This window comes from Somniosus microcephalus, chromosome 31 (genome assembly GCF_052327205.1).
Source record: "Somniosus microcephalus isolate GS21.2 chromosome 31, FLI_Smic_1.0, whole genome shotgun sequence".
Classification (NCBI taxonomy): Eukaryota; Metazoa; Chordata; class Chondrichthyes; order Squaliformes; family Somniosidae; genus Somniosus; species Somniosus microcephalus.
Window position 1 is genome coordinate 1496188 of NC_141017.1, and position 13427 is coordinate 1509614.

The following is a 13427-nucleotide window of genomic DNA, read 5'->3' on the forward strand; positions in this document are numbered from 1 at the left end:
CACGATTGTCTTAAGGTGCTAAGCCTGAGAAGCAAGGCGCTACCACCGAGGGCGGGTGCAGCGCAGGTGCGGCCAGTTAACAATTGGACCCAGACACGCTGGTGCCGATCAGCTCTTAAAGGGGAGGTTCCCTCTTGGGTTGCAGCCACACCCAGTGCATCGGAGCCCTGATTCTCGGCCTGGACAGACCTGCTGCCACATTCTTACGCCTAGGACCATGGAGAGGGCCAGGGAGCGAGTGCAGCGGTTCAGCGAGGGGGCTTTGTAGGTTCTGGCTGGCGCGATGGTGCGCAGGCAATCTATCCTGTTCCCGGACAGTGGCAGGAGGCCTCTGCCCAATGACTATCGCAAAGCTTGGAGGGAGGTGGCTCACAGAGTGACCTCCAGCAGCATGGCGTCGAGGACCCCTGTGCAATGCAGGAAGAAGTTCAATGACCTCACTCGGGTCGTCAGGGTGAGTACCCTTTTCAGAATCCTCTCCATCCCTGCATGTCCACCTCACTTTATGGCCAAAGGGTCCTGAAAGCCCCAATGCCCAGCCCTCATCCAACATCTATGGGCCTTTCATGAAGCTCACACGCACATTCAGCACTTTACACACTGTAAGGGCTATTCCACCATGGGAGGCAGTGCAGCCAAGATCAGGGCTTCACACTGTAAGGGCTATTCCACCATGGGAGGCAGTGCAGCCAAGATCAGGGCTTCACACTGTACTCAGAGCCCGTCCTTTCTCTTGCAGGGCAAGCTGGCCCATAACAGGAGGCAGCAGCAATGGACCAGGGGAAGCCGGCCTCACCTTCAAGCCCTCACCAATCTGGAGCAGCGAGTCCAGCGGATTATGGCAGGCCAGATGATTGGCCCTGTCGCCACTGGAGATGCCGACCCCGTTCTGGACAGCAATGGTAAGGTCATCACCTTTTTGACCTCTCTCCTTCCACTTGTGCCTCACACCAGCATCCTTTGCCACTATTGAACCAATACGGTACATTGCAGCACTCATGCCTCTCTCGCTGCCACCCTGTCCTCACGCTAAAGCCACTCTTGTACCTCCCTGCTTTCAGATGTTGATTCGCCAGGTGAGGAAGCGGGCCCTCAAGCTGCCACTGTGAGTGACTCTGAAGGCGACGACGAGGATGAAGCCGGACCATCAGTGCCACCCTCAGCCAAGGCAGCCCATGGCCATAATGTGGACACGTCTTCCCTGGAGGGGAGCAGGGGGGAATGGTGTGAGGAGGGTAAAGCTCCGGGGCTCAGCAGGCTGCAGCAATGTGGGGGTGGGGAGGGAAGCTCAGCGGCATTCTGCCCGGAGGGAGAGTCTGGCCTCGAGTCCTGCTACAGTGAGCACAGAAGAGGTGCAGCTCCTCGCTGAAATGAGCGCCCAGGCGGAGCACAGGCACACTGAGCTCATGATTGCAGTGGCAAGGATGCCCGAATCCATACAGTCACTGGCAAGGAGTGTCCAGGACTTTGGTGCATCACTGGCAAGGAGTCTCCAGGACTTCGGTGCATCACAGGCAGCTGCCACGCAAGTGCTTAGTGCTGCAATGCAGTCAGTGGCTGGTCTCATGCAGACGCAGATTGAGGCCACACGAGCACTGAATGCTGCCACCCTCGCTGGATCAGGCATGAATCGCCGGGGCCCTTGCCGCGCCGCAGCAGGCCAGCAGTCTGTGCTTCAGCAGATTGCTCTGCATGCTGCAGTGCTGCCCCGTGGGAGTGCCAGTGTGTATTCCAACCAGGGAGTTGCTGTCCTCTGTCAGAATGACAGCATTCCTGCTGCCAACACTGTCACTTCTCCACTGCAGCTGCCACCACCTGTAGGACAGACTGCTGCCGCCCATGCAGAGCTGGAGCAGTCAGCAGCCGGGCCCTCCAGGCCCAGAGCTGGTCCAGGCCGTCCCTCAAGGGCATCTGCAGTCTCAGTTTCTGACAATCAGCAGCCTTCCCCAGCCTTGCTGAAGCCACTGGGGTCTCATTGAGGAGGAGTTGCAGGGTGGGAAGGGGCAAATCTCGCAAGCGAAGCAGATCACACTCGAAGGGCAAAAAGTAGGAGGTGTGGCAAAATGCTGTTAAATGTTTTATTGAAGGCTGAGGATTGTGGTCATTTTTTGGTTACTGTTTTGTTCATTGTCTCCAGGTTGTGAGATCCAGTTATGTGACTGACTGCTTTTTTTGGGTTTCTCCCTATTACTTTGTCACGCGGGAAGGGCACACAGTTTGTTCAATAAAGAATGTGCATGTTTGCTCTTTGAACTATTTGTTGCCTTGACCGGCTTAGGGGTTGCGGCATGGTTCCATTCATGTTCTTTCAATGGCAGAAGCCATTCCCTCAGAGGGGGCCTAGAACCAACTTGCTATAAGCTGCTGACGGACGGCCCTTGCACTTTGTGCCTCCCTCCCGTCTTGGTGCTCCTCCTCCTCCTCCTCCTCCTCCTCTGCTGGTGCTCCAATGTCTGTTGGCAGTGGTTGAGTCCTAAGGATTGCCAGGTTATGCAGCATGCAGCACACAACAACTAAATGGGAGACTCGCTCAGGTGAGTACTGAAGGGCTCCCCCGGAATGGTCCAGACAGCGGAACCGTTGCTTGAGCACGCCGATTGTGTGCTCAATTATGTTCCTGGTCACTTGATGGCTCTCATTGTATCGTTCTTCAGCAGGGGTGCTGGGCGAACGGAGTGGGGTCATCAGCCAGGTGCACAGAGGATAGCCCTTGTCCCCGAGAAGCCAGCCTCCTGGGTGAGCCGGGGCCTCGAAAAGGCCTGCCACAGAAGTCTGGTGCAGGATGAAGGCGTTGTGGCTGCTGCCTGGAAAGTGGGCATTGACAGCAAGTATCAGCTGTCTGTGGTCACAGACCAACTGGACATTCAATGAATGGAACCCCTTCCGGTTGCGGTAATCCTCGGCATTCCCTTGCGGCGCCTGCAAAGCCACATGCGGTCAATGGCGCCCTGGACCATGGGGAAGCCCACTATTCTTGCAATTCCCATTGTGCACTCTTGCTGCTTGTCTGGGGTCATGGGGAAGGAAAGGTACTGACGTCTCCTTTTAAAGAGGGCATTCGTGACTTGACAGATGCAGCAATGTACCGCGAACTGGGAGATATTGGCAATGTCCCCAGTAGCGGATTGGAAGGAGCCGGTGGCATAGAAGTTGAGAGCCACTGTGACCTTCACTGCCACCGACAGAGACGTCCTGCTCCTCAGTTGAGGCTGCAGATCTCCCCAGTGGAGTTTGCACATTCTCCCCGTGTTTGCGTGGGTTTCCTCTGGGTGTTCCGGTTTCCTCCCACAGTCCAAAGATGTGCGCGTTAGGTCGATTGGCTATGATAAATTGACCCTTAGTGTTAGGGGGATTTAATACGTGGGGTTACGGGGATAGGGTGGGATATGTGTCGGTGCAGGCTCGATGGGCCGAAATGGCCTCTATCTGCACTGTGGGGTTTCTGTGATTCTGTGATTCTGTGATCTGGCTGAAGCAGGTGGCAGAGCTCAGTGACCACCTCCCTGCTGAATCACAGCCTCCGAAAACACTGCTCCTCAGACATGTTGAGGTATGGGAACTGTTGGCGGAAAACCCTGGGAGGGTAAGGCCTCCTGTGCCAATGCCTGTTGGCCCTCTTCCATCTGGCCATGATTGGCACTCTCTCTCTCTGCGTTTCTGTGCCCTCTCAATGTAATGGAGAAGCCCAACGTTCCCACCCATTGCAGCCCCCATAGTATGTAGCCACTCAAGGTATGCCAGTGAAAAATCAAACCAACTACAAAGTTCTGGTCAGAATCCAAAAGTACCTCTGTGAGCGCTGACTCAATGCAGAAAGCTCTCTCCCTTTGTCTCTCTGCAAATCTCTCTCTCTCTCTCACGGAAGGAGTTGTCCAAAAATGGCTACCACAAAGAAGCCAGGAAGAGCCCCCATTAAATAGCGCCCCCCCCCCAGCCCCACAGTGACTGGAAACCATTCCAGTCAACCAGTCGCTGAGAGCGACAGGCAGAAAGGAGGGGGGCGCCACTGAATTTCCGGTTCGGGGCGCCCCAAGGGCGTTGCACCATGAAATGACGTCAGGATCTGCGTGCGCAGCTGAGCGGGCGTTGCGGATTAGCGCTGCCACTAAAGGTCCGCTGAATTTTGCGAGAGGCGCAGGTCTCGTCGCGCCCGGGCGCTAGCCACCTCGTGCCCCACTTATCGCCCTCTTAAGGCGCTATCGGGTGGCGCAACCAACTGAATTTCTCCCCCTTAGACTTTAATGAAGCCAATTACATAGGTTATGAGGGGCAAGTAGGCTAAGGTAGATTGGAAAATAGATTAAAAGGTATGGCAGTAGATAAGCAGTGGCTTGCATTTAAAGAAATATTTCATAATTCTCAACAAAAATACATCCCATTGAGAAACAAAAACTCCACGGGAAAAGTGATGCATCCGTGGCTAACTAAAGAAGTTAAGGATAGCATTAGATTGAAAGAAGAAGCTTATAATGTTGTGAAGAATAGTAGTGAGCCTGAGGATTGGGAGAGTTTCGTGAAACCAGCAAAGGATGACCAAATAATTGATAAAAAGGGAAAAAATAGAATATGAGTGTGGTGATTATTCTTTATGTTTAGTAAGAAGTATTGTGATTGGTTGTTCGTTTCCTGCCTTGGGATATATGCTGTAATCTCATTGGTAGTTGATGTCATGTGATTTGTGGTGGCCATCTTAAATTCAGTTCTTTCCAGCCTTTAGTGGGGACTGGGTGTTGAAGATGTGCTACAGGATTTTTAAGTTAATAAAGCCTAGATTAGAAAGGCAAATCTATTCTTTATTTCAATTTATTAACTTTATGTCAGAATGGAGCGATATCTTCACCCAGAACGATTCAATGCTGACCCTAATTCTGCAGGAGTGGATGATAAATGGAAACACTGGTATTGTACATTTAAAAACTTTTTGGGCGTGTTGGATCAAGAGTCTCTAAATAAGCTGAATATGCTGATCAACTACATTGCTCCGGATGTGTATAAGTATATTTTGGACTGTAAAACTTACGAAGTGGCTATTTCTACATTGGAAAAGATTTTTGTTAAACCAAAGAATGAGGTATTTGCACGTCACCTTCTATCTGCCCGTAGGCAGCAGGTGGGAGAATCTTTGGATACTTATTTACAAGCACTTCGGTGCCTTAGTGTTAACTGTAATTATAAGGCCGTGACGGCTGAAGAATATAAGGAAGAATCGGTACGGGATGCTTTTATTAATGGATTACTGTCTAGATCAATTCGTCAGCGGTTGTTAGAAAATAAGACTTTGGATCTTAAGAGTGCTTTTGAGCAAGCTTCTACATTGGATGTGGCTCAGAGAAGTTCGGATTCTTATGCTCTTTTTAATCGGCCTGTGACTGTGGTTTCGGCAGTTCTGGATGAAAAGGAATTATGTGGACTTAATAGGAGTGGTTTACTAGATTCTGAAACAGTTTCTACTTCAGCGGCTGTTGCCTCTAGGATTCAGAAGTGTTATTTTTGTGGGAACGTCCGGCACCCTCGTCTGAAGTGTCCTGCTCGGGAGGCTGTGTGTAGTAAATGCGGCAAGAGAGGTCATTACGCACGTGTGTGTAAATCATCAGGTTCAATTACCTCCTCTGTGACTATTCAGCCCTTAGATAGGGCGTTTATTGCATCAATTTCTGCTGCATTTGCTCATGGCCTAAACAAAGCTATAGTTACGGCCCAAGTTAATGGGTTGGAAGTGAAGGCCCTTATAGATACGGGCAGTACCGAGAGTTTTATAAGTCTTCAGTTTGCAAAGGAGAAGCATTTGAAAATTTCGCCTGTTTCTATCAGGTGTGTATGGCTCAGACGACTCTCACTTCACAAGTAGCTGGTTGTTGCCTTGTGAAATTGATTCTTCTAGGTAATACGTATACTGATATACGTCTATCTGTTTTGCCTAATCTCTGTGCGGATATTTTGATTGGTCATGATGTGCTTCAGTTACACGAGTCTCTCAGTCTTTCATTTGGAGGGACTAAGCCACCTTTATCTATTTGTGGATTAACCTCTTTATCCATTTCTCCATTATCACTTTTTTCCAATTTGATGCCGGATTGTAAGCCAATTGCTATCAAGTCAAGAAGGTATAGCAGTCAGGATAGAGAATTTATTAATTCTGAAGTTCAACGTCTCTTATTGGAAGGAATCATTGAACCTAGTTGTTCGCCTTGGCGGGCACAGGTAGTTGTCACGACTAACGAGAGACATAAGAAACGAATGGTGATAGACTATTCCCAAACTATTAATAGGTATACTCAATTAGATGCGTACCCTTTGCCTAAGATTGATGAGCTTATCAATAAAGTATCTCAGTATAAGGTTTTTAGCACTATTGACCTAAAGAGTGCTTATCATCAGATTCCTATTGTTAAGAAGGATCAACCATATATGGCCTTTGAGGCTGGTGGAAAGCTGTATCAGTTTTGCCGAATACCATTTGGTTTTACTAATGGTGTTACTTGTTTTCAACGGGCAATGAATGCTTTTATAAGTGATAACTCTCTCTCTGACACCTTTTCATACTTAGATGACATCACGGTGTGTGGCAAATCAAGGGTGGAGCATGATTCTAATTTAGAAAGATTCCTTCAAGCTGCGGAAAAAGTTGGTTTAACTTTCAATAAAGAGAAGTGTACCTTTTCGACCACTGAGGTAAATCTACTGGGGTACATTATCTCGGGAAACAAGATTAAACCAGACCCAGGACGTCTGCGACCATTGATTGATTTACCTTGTCCTACTAATTCTAAGGCTTTGCAACGAGTTGTTGGACTGTTTTCTTACTATTCTAATTGGATTGCAAATTTTTCACAGAAGATCCGGCCTCTTATTCGGGTTATGACATATCCTCTATCATGGGAGGCCAGGACGTGTTTTGATAATTTTAAAAAGGATATCCTTGGAGCATCTATTGATGAGCAGGTTCCTTTTGTGATTGAGACGGACGCTTCTGATTTTGCAATTGGGGCTACTCTGAACCAAAATGGAAGACCTGTGGCCTTTTTCTCACGTACCTTGAACAATAGTGAAAAAAGGCATTCTTCAATAGAGAAAGAGGCGTATGCAATAGTAGAAGCACTGCGTAAATGGAGACATTATTTATCGGGGCGACATTTTACGTTGGTAACTGATCAAAAGTCTGTGTCCTTTATGTTTGATGTCAAACATTTTGGAAAGATTAAGAATGATAAAATAATGAGGTGGAGGATTGAGTTGGCATGTTACCATTTTGATATAGTTTATCGTCCGGGGAAGGATAATGTTGCTGCTGATGCGCTGTCGAGGGCTTATTGTTCTGTGATTCACGGAGATACGCTTATTAATCTTCACAATGCCTTATGCCATCCTGGGGTTACGAGGATGATACACTTCGTACGCAGTAAGAATTTGCCCTTTTCAGTTGAAGACGTCAAGCGGATGACTTCATCATGTTCTATCTGTGCTCGGTGTAAACTGAATTTCTTTAAGCCTCAACGAGCTCATCTTATAAAGGCTACTTCTCCTTTTGAACGTTTGAGCGTCAATTTTAAGGGGCCTCTTCCTTCAACTACTCAAAACCGATATATATTTACTGTTGTGGATGAGTTTTCAATGTTCCCTTTTGCTTTTCCTTGCGCAGATGTATCAGCTGCTACAGTTATCAAATGTCTGACTCAACTTTTTGTCATCTTTGGGATGCCTGCGTATATCCATTCAGAGTCGGGGAATTTCTACTAGCAGAACTACCCCGTATAATCCCCAGGGTAATGGACAGTGCAAACGATACAATGGGGTGATCTGGAAGGCAGTTATGTTGGCTTTGACATCCCGGAACCTTAAGAATACACAGTGGGAAATGGTACTGCCTGATGCCCTGCATTCCATTAGATCATTGCTTTCAACGGCTACTAATGTGACCCCCCATGAAAGGCTCTTTAACTATCCGCGGAGATCTACTACGGGATATTCGGTACCTTCATGGCTTACTATGCAGGGACCTGTGCTGCTTCGACGCCATGTTAGATTGTCAAAATATGATCCTTTAGTGGAGGAGGTGGAGCTGTTGGAGGCAAATTCCCAATATGCTCATATTCGATTCCAAGATGGGAAAGAAAGTACCGTTTCAATTAAAGACTTGGCTCCTTGTGGTGGCCAGCCCTCTTCTGAGGATATTAACAATAGTCATGATTCAGATAATGTGGATGCTGTTACAGATACTACGAATATTTCCAATCCGACTGTAGATAATTATACTTCTATTAGTCAGCCCTCGATGGATGTTCATGACCATCCCTGTTTACCTCCTGATGGGATTTCTAATCCGGAAACCGTTGAAAATCGGGATATGGATAGCCTTCCTGCAGAAGATACTTCTGTGTCTCCTGGTGTGGGAGGGCAAGGAATTTCACCAAGGTTAAGAAGGTCGACACGAACAAGATATCCGGTCGACCGATTGAAAATGGACTTTTAAATTGATAGTAATGTTTTAAAATTGTTGAAATATTATATTATATTGTTTTAGTTGAGAGATACTTAATACTTATGTGCAATGTTACTATTTGTTGTTGCTCACTTAGTATTGTGTCATGTTGAATAGTTTTATTTTGTCTGTGCATAGTTTTAGTTGTAAATAATTAATTATAAATTGTAAAGGTTATTTAGGTAGGAGTATATTTTAAAAGGAGGGGTGAATGTGGTGATTATTCTTTATGTTTAGTAAGAAGTATTGTGATTGGTTGTTTGTTTCCTGCCTTGGGATATATGCTGTAATCTCATTGGTAGTTGATGTCATGTGATTTGTGGTGGCCATCTTAAATTCAGTTCTTTCCAGCCTTTAGTGGGGACTGGGTGTTGAAGATGTGCTACAGGATTTTTAAGTTAATAAAGCCTAGATTAGAAAGGCAAATCTATTCTTTATTTCAATGAGAGAAAACTAGCAAGAAATATAAAAGCAGATTGTAAGAGTTTCTACAAGTATGTAAAAAGGAAAAGAGTAGCAAAAGTAAACGTTGGTCCCTTAGAGGCTGAGACAGGAGAAATTATTATGGGGAATAAGGAAATGGCAAAAACTTTAAGCAACTATTTTGTATCTGTCTTCACAGTAGAAGACACAAAAGACATGCCAAAAGTGGTGGGGAACCAAGGGTCTAATGAGGGTGAGGAACTTAACATCATTAATATGAGTAGAGAAAAAGTACTAGAGAAACTAATGGGACTAAAAGCCAAAAAATCCCCTGGACCTCACGGCCTACATCCTAGGGTTATAAAAGAGGTGGTTGCAGAGATAGTGGATCCATTGGTTTCGATCTTTCAAAATTTCCTAGATTCTGGAATGGTCCCAGCGGATTGGAAGGTCGCAAATATAACACCTCTATTGAAGAAATGAGGGAGAGAGAAAACAGAGAACTACAGGCCAGTTAGCCTGACATCAGTCATCAGAAAAATGCTGGAATCCATTGTTAAGGAAGTGGTATCAAGTCACTTAGAAAATCATAACATGATTAGGCAGAGTCAACATGGTTTTATGAAAGGGAAATGGTGTTTGACAAATTTATTAGAGATTTTTGAGGATGTAACTAGCAGGGTAGATAAAGGGGAACAGTGGAGGTAGTATATTTTGTAAAGTCCACACCTCAATAATACACGGACTTCAGGAGAACAATTAAACAGGTATTTTACTGAACAGAGGGTACTCTTTTGTTTGGACCCAAAAAAACAAAAACAAATTGGACTGTAAATTAACAAAAGTTAAACTAAAACTTAACAAATCAAATTAAAATTTGGTTTTCCGGGTTGATGATGCACTCCAGTCCCTGCGGCGCCCACCGGTCGTGGAAATACTCAAGCGTGCCGGCGGACACCGCATGCTCCATCTCCAGGGCCACCCGGGCGCGAACATGGCCGCGGAAGAGAGGCAGGCAATCCGGCCGGACGACCCCCTCGACCGCCCGCTGCCTGGACCAATTGATGGCTCTTTTAGCCAGGCCCAGGAGCAGGCCTACAAGGAGGTCCTCCAACCTGCCCGCTCCCCTCTGCACCGGGTGACCGTAGATCAAGAGCGTGGGACTGAAGTGCAACCAAAAATCGAGGAGCAGCCCCTTCAAGTAGTGAAAGAGGGGCTGCAACCTCTCACACTCGACATAAACGTGAAACACGGACTCCTCCAGGCCGCAAAAAATGCAGGCGGCCTGGGAGTCCGTGAACCTACTTAAAACCATATTGCACGGGACCGCTCCGTGCAACACCCTCCAGGCCAAGTCCCCGATGGAACAAGGGAGGACTCCCGTGTAGAGAGCCCTCCATTGGGGACCTCCGACTCCACCGGTCGGCAAGACGCCACGCCAAGGCGTGTCCGGATGGCAGACGAAGATGGCAAAGTGGAGAGTGTGCAGGAGCAGCCCGTACAGGAAACACCTCCGCGCGGAATGAAAAGGCACGGAGGGTATTTCCTCGAGATGGCTCAAGTTGTGAGGCACCGGTTCCCGAGGGGAGTTTCGGGGCTGGGCACCGATGAGGAATTCCGTTCGAACGGGGGTAAGCTCAGACGGGATCGCCCCACGTGCTTGAGCCGCCTCGATACACCTAGTGGAGTCGGGGCCCGGTGCCACTTTCACCGACTCGATGGCTTCGACCACGAGCCGGACGTTAGCCCAGGACAGGCGCCGCACCAGCTCCTCCGGCGCCATCCAGCCCGCTCCTCCGCCATCGAGCAGGTCCCCGACTCTGGTCACCTTGCCAGGCACAGCCCTGCCCTCCGCCAGCTGCCCGAACCCGCGGTCATGGAGGTGCGGATTCCTGAGCAGCGGCTCCCGAAGGAGAGCCGCCGCTCCTGACGGGGGAGAGGGCCGCCTGGAAGCGACGTAGTTCCAAACCCATAGCAGTTCCTGGTAGAAGACAGGCAGCTCCCGTAGGCCGGCATGCCTGCAGCCCACTTTCACAAACAGGAGCTGCGTGTCGTAATTGAGGCCGTGCAGCTGGCGGAAGAAATACGTCGCCAGCGCACACCATCTCGGAGGATTCTCGACGTACAGGTATCTCTGCAGCATCTGAAGATGGAAAGTCGCAGCCTGGGTGCGAAGGCACACCAGCGCCTGACCGCCCTCCCTAAGCGGGAGACTCAGAACCGCGGCAGAGACCCAGTGCTTCCTTTTGTCCCAGAAGAAGTCGATGAGCTTCTTCTGCATCTTGGTGACAAACGCAGGGGGAGGGATCAAAGTGACCAACCGGTACCACAACATGGCGGCCACCAGCTGGTTTATGACCAGCGCTCGACCCCTGTAGGAGAACACTTGGAGCAGTCCTGTCCAGCGTCCTAGGCGAGCGGTGACTTTGGCCTCCAAATCTTGCCAGTTCGCCGGTCAGGCGTCCTCGGCAGGGCTAAGGTAGACTCCCAAATAGAGGAGGTGCGTGGTGCTCCAGGCGAAAGGCCTGAACTCCTCCGGCAGGGAGTCCACCCGCCACTGACCCACCAGGAGTCCAGAACATTTCTCCCAGTTGATCTTGGCGGAGGATGCGTCCGAGTAAACCTGCTGGCATTCCCGAATCCTCCGCAAGTCAGCGGGATCCGTGACCGTGAGGAGCACGTCATCGGCGTAAGCCGAGAGGACCACCTCCACGCCCGGTCCTTGCAGAGCCAGTCCCGTCAACCTCTTCCGCAAGAGGCGCAGGAATGGCTCCACGCAAACAGCGTATAACTGACCGGACATGGGGCATCCCTGACGCACCCCCCTCCCGAAGCGAAGGGGCGCCATCAAGTGTTATGTTCATTAATAACTAGACATTCTTATTATGAACACAGCTAGCTTTTGCTAGTTACTTTTATTGAGCACATGTGGACTTGCACAGCATCTTGTAGAGGCTTCCATGTTGACTGTTGCCTTGTGGGTAGCCTAGCCTCATGGGTAATGTAGTCTTAATATAATATATAGCTGGGTAGTGTAGTCTTATACATACAGCTATATACAGCTCTACGGCTCCACCTAGTGTCCACTATAGAATGACATGCTATTGATCACTACATCCCCCTTTCTTTGAGGTTTAACAAAATCAATATCAATCAACTTTCAAGAAAACAATAAAGATAATATCAGTAACACTTTTGTTGGTGCTCTATAAACATAAACATTTTCAAAACAGTCAACACATTTTCAAAGCTTTACATTGTACTCAAAGATTAAGTCTATCAGGCTCTTTTACTTCACGTGTGGATCTTCTCAACATGGGTAAGTCTGATGTGTCTTCATGAGATTGTTCTGGCGGTGAATGACAAGATGCAGTTGCGGCATTGTCATCAATCTGGTCTTGAATAGTCTCTTGTGTTTTTAGGAGGGAACGGCGGTTCCTCCTGAGAATCTGTCCTTCCTCAGTTCTAACAGTGCATGACCTTGGTCCTACTTCCTCAAGAACTGTAGCTTTCCTGTTCCATGCATCTGGATCCTCAATCCTGACAACATCATCCTTTGTCAATGGTTTTAGAGTTTTGGATGACTTGTCATAGTATGATTTCTGTTTCAGCTTTAACAGTTGAAGTCTCTGTCTCAGTTCCTCACTTTGCTGTTCTTTTGCACAGCAGGGTAGCGTGCTGTGCAACTTGTGACCCATTAGTAGTTCAGCAGGTGAAGAACCACAGTCTAAAGGTGAGGCTCGGTAGCTCAGCAGGGCGAGATAAGGATCAGACTTGCTTTCTGTCACTTTCTTCAGTAGCTGCTTGAGAACTTGAACACCTTTCTCTGCCTTACCATTTGACTGAGCATACAAAGGAGTGGATGTGATGTGCTGAAAGTCATAATGTGCTGCAAACTGTTGCCACTCTTTACAGTTGAAGCACGGACCATTGTCGCTAACGGCAATCCTGGGAATTCCATGTCTGGCGAAGATGGATTTCACATGCATTATGACACTGCTTGCTGTGGTGCTTGAGAGCAGCGCCATCTCAGGATAGTTAGAATAGTAGTTAATCACTATTAGATAGTCTTTACCATTTAAATGAAAAAGGTCCATACCAACCTTTTGCCATGCTGCTCAACAGCAGCCCTCTGTCAGCTACTATCATTGGTTCCTTTGCTTGTTTGTTTTGGTGTTTCTGACATGTCTCACATTTGCCTATCATGTTCTCAATGTCCTTATTTATGCCAGGCCAATAAACAGTGTCTCTTGATCTCCTTTTGCATTTTTCAATTCCGAGGTGTCCCTCATGAATCCTTTTGAGCATGTCTTGATGTAGAGCCTGTGGAATGACTATTCTGTTCTGTTTTAGTAATAGTCCACTTGCGACACTCAATTCTGACCTTATGTGAAAATATTTTGGACAGGAACCTTTTGGCCAACCATGATGAATGTTCTCTATTACTGTTTGTAATACTGTATCTTTTACTGTTTCTTCTGCTATTTGCTTTGATTTTGTGTCTGACACGGGCAGCGCAGCAGTG